The 6,000-nt window shown below is 33.9% G+C and overlaps 1 protein-coding gene across 2 annotated transcripts in view; it reads left to right on the top strand.

The window, feature by feature from the left end:
• The first annotated feature begins 2,554 nt into the window (after nucleotides 1-2,554).
• The window catches only part of LOC139992113 (uncharacterized), a 109,896-nt gene continuing 106,450 nt past the window's right edge, over nucleotides 2,555-6,000 (top strand). For both annotated transcript variants that reach the window (XM_072012670.1, XM_072012669.1), the window contains exon 1: nucleotides 2,555-2,822. The gene's annotated coding sequence lies outside the window, so the exon portion shown is untranslated. The remainder of the gene's footprint in view (nucleotides 2,823-6,000) is intronic.

The following is a 6,000-nucleotide window of genomic DNA, read 5'->3' as shown; positions in this document are numbered from 1 at the left end:
CCCGTAACGAAAGTCTGAAACGGTGTTCCGCGGTTTCGCAAAAAACAGCTGATGTAGCAGAGAATAACACGCTCTGCGTCGTCGAGGGTGACTTGTGTGTCTTAATTTAGTTCCTTTAGGTTAGGTTTCTTTCTTCTTTTCCTTTTCATGGTTTGAGGGTGGTTTCGGAAGTTTGAGGGTGGCTTATGCCTCTCGGTTTGATTTTTTAATCTCAGTTTGGATCTTTTTTCTTTTCTGTTTGTTTTTTAACTCATATTATATCATGTGCAGTTTAGAATTTGTTTGATCAAGAAAATTCGTAGAATTACAGGGTTGCTTTTTGGGTGACACACTTGATTTTATTGAGAGACGGCTTGTATATTTGTAGAATTGTTTGTTGATTGGTGTAATGTTATTGTGAAGTTTCGAATTTGTGGATTAAAGGCATAGAATTAAAGGGTTGTTGTTCGAGTGGATCTTTTGACATCATTGAATGGTGGCTTGTATGTTTTAATTTAATTCATCCTTGCAATGTTTGGTGTTAAACAAGGTTCTGACTAGTAAAACGAAATAATGATATTCTAAAGAATTAACGTAAAAGGAGAGATATGTCGTCACCACTGCTCTCATCCACGAAACAATTTACGTTCCTCCGAAACATAATATGTATATCCTAACGATATGTAATAATATATGAACATAATAATTACAGTGTTCATCTTTTGCCTTAAAGCGTCTCACAATAGATAGCTCTTCGAAGACTATTTCATTAAACTTTCACCCTGAAGTCTCTATTTACTCCTAAAATCTCTCTTCCTTGCACATTAACATTCATACCTACATTCCTCCAGAAACTTTATTCCTTTTCATTTCTATCACACATTCATATATAACAAACATAAACTCCATCTTTGCAACATCACAGAATACTAAAAGTTTTATTTTTTTTTTTTTTTTTTTTACCTTTGTCTTGTTTTTCTACATTCAGTTTGAAATATTATATATGAAAGTTAAAGGGAAAACTCTGATAAATACAATTTTATTGATTTTCTGGCTTTGGCGTTATTCAATAGATATATTTTAGGATAAATTTAAAAAGGGTTCATTTTAATATAACATAATCAAAAAGAAAAACAATATCTCAACATCTTAAACAAAAGTCTTATTTCCATTTTATATGTTGCAAGGAAACAGCATAAATTTTTGTAAATTCCGAGATAAATTTTAAAAAATAATTCTGTAATTTTTAGTTCTCTATGAATTAAGATTTATATTATTTTATTCATTAGCATGGCCTCTGAACGATAAGTAAAAAATATGGAGAACTTCAGATATTTCAATATAAACCTTTGAAAAATGACAAAAATGCTAAATCAGACATTTTAACACCTAACTTCAATGAAAGCAATCAGGAATCATAATTAGTAATTTAATTTTACTACTGATTCCTATCACGAAGAACGCAAGATACAAAATACAAAATCAAAGTAAATACCCTAAATTTTAATAATCTGACATAAACTAACACAGTAAAACCTCGATTATACGAATCCCTATTATTCGAACTCTCTATTATCCGAATTAACGATCAACGATATTACTAGCGAAAAGAGGAAATAGTTTTATCACCGATTAGATTTAAATAATTCTTGTTATGTGGTGGCATATGTTTGAGTGGGCTTTAAATGTGTAACACTAAAAAGAGCGTGAAAAAAGCTAGCGAAATACATTGAAGACACCATACAGGAAGAAATATAAGTTAATATTACGATGTAGAAGAGACTCTTTCTGCATTGAATACAATACCAGGATTCGATGACTGTGATAATATCGACGCGGTAGAGTGGTTTCAATGTAATAAATCTCCTTCAATTGATCATGATACTAATTTTATGTGTGCTTCGAATAATAAATTGAGACATGGATATAATAGCAGTAATGATATTCCTCGACATTTTGAAGTATTTGAAACCTTTAAAATAGAGTTAAGATGGTAAGAGGAACAAAAGTTTTGTAACTGTAGCGAATTGGATCTGCTGAAAAAGTCGTGTGATTTAGCAGCTGAAGAGATTTATCACTCATAAATCTTTAATCGAATCATATTTAATTCCATTACTTGTATTGTTATTAATATTTATGTTTCTTTTCTAAAATTCATACGTGAAGATGCACATCAGGGACCTTCCCTATTATCCGAAAATTTTCTTATCCGAACACTGTTGATCCCCAATTAATTCGGATAACAGAGGTTCTACTGTATTATAGTTATCTATAATCCATCGATACTATTTCTTAACTAAGGAAAGTAGAATCCTCTACTGAAAGAGAAAAGTAAAGCAGACAGTACGTTTCGACGAGTTACGAGCGTCGACCGGTCGACGATTGCGCACCACGTGGATCTGAATTCGCGCCAGTAGGGGTGGCATAGTAGGGGTAGACTGCGCCTAGCTCGGATAAAGGGGTCGGAAAACATGGAGGTGGGGGGAGGGGTGGTTGGCGTCCAGCGCCGGTAGACGCATCCGACCCCCTCCTCGCGATTCTGTGGTCCCAGAAGGAAAAACGACGGCTTCAGTCAGCACGCGGCGTCGCGACGCACTCCATCGTACGCGTTTCGTCCAACCGCGAAACAACGGTCCCATATGTGTGTCGAATCCCATCGCTCGACTGTGTAACCGCAACATAAACAACAACATTCGGGGTGAGATCTGCGATCACGAAAGTTGTGTATGTGATTGATAAACGACTTCTTCTCTTTTGTTTGTTGCCACAAACTACCGCGGACGTTCCTTGAACTTCGAACAACGAGCGACCGTGAACGTCCGTATTGCGGCCCTCGACCAATGGTGAGTTTTAAGTGTTTACTCTTTCTCCTTTTTTTTTTTTTTTTTTTTTTTTTTTTTTTTTTAAGAGATGTAATTCGTCATTTAACGAGGAGTTTCAAATAGAAAGATTAGTTATTTTTAGATCTGATCAAGTGGTATGTCAAATAGGTAATATTTCTATGAGGAAATAATAGAAGGTAATTGTGAGGTGAATGTAATGACAGAGTAAAGAAGGCGGATAACAAATATTAGGGCTTTTTTGTAAATTGTTGGGTACAAGTTTTACAAATGTTCGTGTTCGTGAAGATAAAATTAGAAATTTATTTTGATCTGAATAAGTAAATACAGAAATTGTCCGTAAGTGACTATTACATTTTTCGCGTCAATTTCAAAATTAATTTCTTTGTATGTGTAACTGATTCTGAATCTTGAAATAAGTGTAGTATGGTTTGATATGAAATTAATTATTTTGTGTAACATTTATGACAATAGTATAAAGATACATTAGAACACTTTGTCAACTAATATATCGTTACTTAGATTGTTAATAAGATTATATATTGCCAATCTTAATATTGTGCATATGTTAAAGTGTAGAGTCAGTTATATGCACAATATTAACTGACTCTACACTTTAACACAAGCGTAGACAAGTGCACAACAGCGTACAATTATCTTGTGCAACATTTTTAACTATAAATTCCACGACATTTACGACAATCATTTCGATCCACATTAAAACACCTTGTGATTCAATATATCGTTACACGTATTAACATTTGTTGCCGTGGATGAACTCGAATTCGATAAATCTCCCTATTGTATGTTTACGGTATCTTAAATCTAATGCGACGTTTAACGCTATCAATTATCGTGACGTTCTATTACATCAGAGCGTTTTGTGTAATTATGTACGGGAATTACCCAAACGTGGTTTGCAATAATCGCGACGCGTTTGTGTAACGATACGACAATGAAATCAACGGAAATCGTTCCTGCTGATACACATTCGTGTAATTGTTGACAAGGCTGTCAAAAGAAAAAAAAACTGTATCGATCGTGACTCACCCAATTACGGGAAGAAACTTAAGGGAAGAAGAACTCCAATCAATTCGCGCATTCGTCTAATTGTTATTTAAATTAGCGGAAGCAACACGATCGATTCTCGTTCACGTGGTCGCTCACAGTATTAATAAAAAAAAAGGGAGAATACCATAGAAAAAATGAAGGACGAACTAGACTCGAAGCACATTGTTGAAATACTCGTCAAACTTTCTATCTTGCGCCATTTTACTATTATTTAATCTAAGACAAGGGATGTACCGATTAATTAAGTAAGATACGAATACTTGAAGTTGAAAACTCTCAGAAGATCAAAATGAAGACAGTCTTATTAAAATATTCTCAATTTTGTTTGAAAGTTGCTCAACTTTTTCAGTAATCTAACATCCAAAACTGTTCACCGCTGTATCTCGACCAACCGCGACTTCTCATTTTGCACTCAATTTTCTTCCTCTAGTTGTATACCTATTCCTTCATTTTTTCTCTTAATTTATTTCTCTCTCCCTTCTTGCTCTGATAAATTCGAGCTTAGGTTCTCGACATCTTCCAAAACAATGGCGACAAATTTCTCATCGAAATAGAAGAAATTTCGCACAGAAGGCGTTGAAACCACGTTTTTTCCTACGGTTTCTAACGTGTAGCGTTCGATGAAATAGAAATCAATAATTCCGTCGGTGTTTCTTCCGCAAATTGGTGACTTCTATGCAATTTTATCGACATCCTCCTGACAAATGAATAGTATCGAGTCGAAGATCCATTCTTAGGAGATATTCTTCGAAAATCTCCAGTTTCAGAGTATATTCTAGCACTTTCTTTCGATTTCTTTTTATAACTTTTCTCTTGTTATTCTAGTTGATAAGATTTTAACGTACTCGATGTATCTCTACATCGATCGTACCTTATTCTCCTTTTTCCTCAGTCTATCGTGTTTACTAATTAAGCGATCCTACGGAAGACAGTTAAAATATTCAACGAAAGTCCTCCCTTCAGTCTGACCCTCGAAATCCCCCTCTGTATTACGTCACCGCGCAATTCGTCGTTCCCATCCCCTTGGACGTCCGTTAATATTTATGCGCATCTGTCAATTCTACGACAAGCTTAGAATCGAGGATCTAATAAATCGCCCCGAATATCGTAAATCGATTTTGACACTGCCAAGATTTTTTCGAGATTACCTTTTTCGTTGATTTTATGGTGTTCCGTGTTTTATATAAATGTTACCATAATGTTGTTTGCAATTTTTTTACGGATCAGTTGAATTAATATAATATCATTGGTATTGGTAACTTTATGCCAATATTAATTCTTTTTTCTTCTTCTTCTTCAAATAACTTTGATTTAAAGAGAATCATTGACTACGCAATCTCTGTGTTTACAATTTCCTGCGCGTTTTACTCCTACGATAATTTTAATCCTTTGTGCTGTAACTTCGTACTATGGCATGGATTACATGTAGTACCGATTCAATAAAGGCAAATTGTACTTGTGACGAAGTTTAGTTCAAACTCCAACTTCAATTTTACTTCTCCGAACAAAAGGTTACCTACTAAATATAAATTATACGGTCGGTTTGTTAGAAGAGCAATATATTTAAAAATCTAAAAAAGTTAAGTATAAAAATGAGTTATTTATCAGTATAATTCTACCGAACAATAATATATTATTTAACAAGTAATGCTGTTTTTATCAACTTCTTAGCAGTAAACAATACACGCAAGCAATATTTTATTCTAGACATTTCAAATCTAAAACTTCGATCACCCACATGAAAGAGAAAACATTTTTTCATTGATAAATGGTCGAATGATTAACAATTTTCTACTTCAAATTTTTTATTTTAAATCTATTTTCTAAAGAATTTGCACAATCACTCAATTACCTAAAAAGTTCACGAATCAACGTTTTTGTATATTTAACTTCCTAATAAACCAACTAATAAATGAAAGCGAATTACACCTCCAATTTTACTGAACGTGCAAAAGCTACATAAACCTACTTGCTCCAACTTCACTCCACGCCTAAATTTAATTTTCACGGAGTACTCCTAGGATCCGTCATAATTTATTGTTTAAAAACGCTCGGATTCTCTAAAACAGGGCGAAACGAATTTACCTCAAGTTAAAGGGAGAAAATCCAT

This window comes from Bombus fervidus, chromosome 11 (assembly GCF_041682495.2).
Source record: "Bombus fervidus isolate BK054 chromosome 11, iyBomFerv1, whole genome shotgun sequence".
In the NCBI taxonomy this organism is placed as follows: domain Eukaryota; kingdom Metazoa; phylum Arthropoda; class Insecta; order Hymenoptera; family Apidae; genus Bombus; species Bombus fervidus.
The sequence above is the reverse complement of the archived record's forward strand: the minus strand, read 5'-3'. Positions and strand labels throughout refer to the sequence as shown.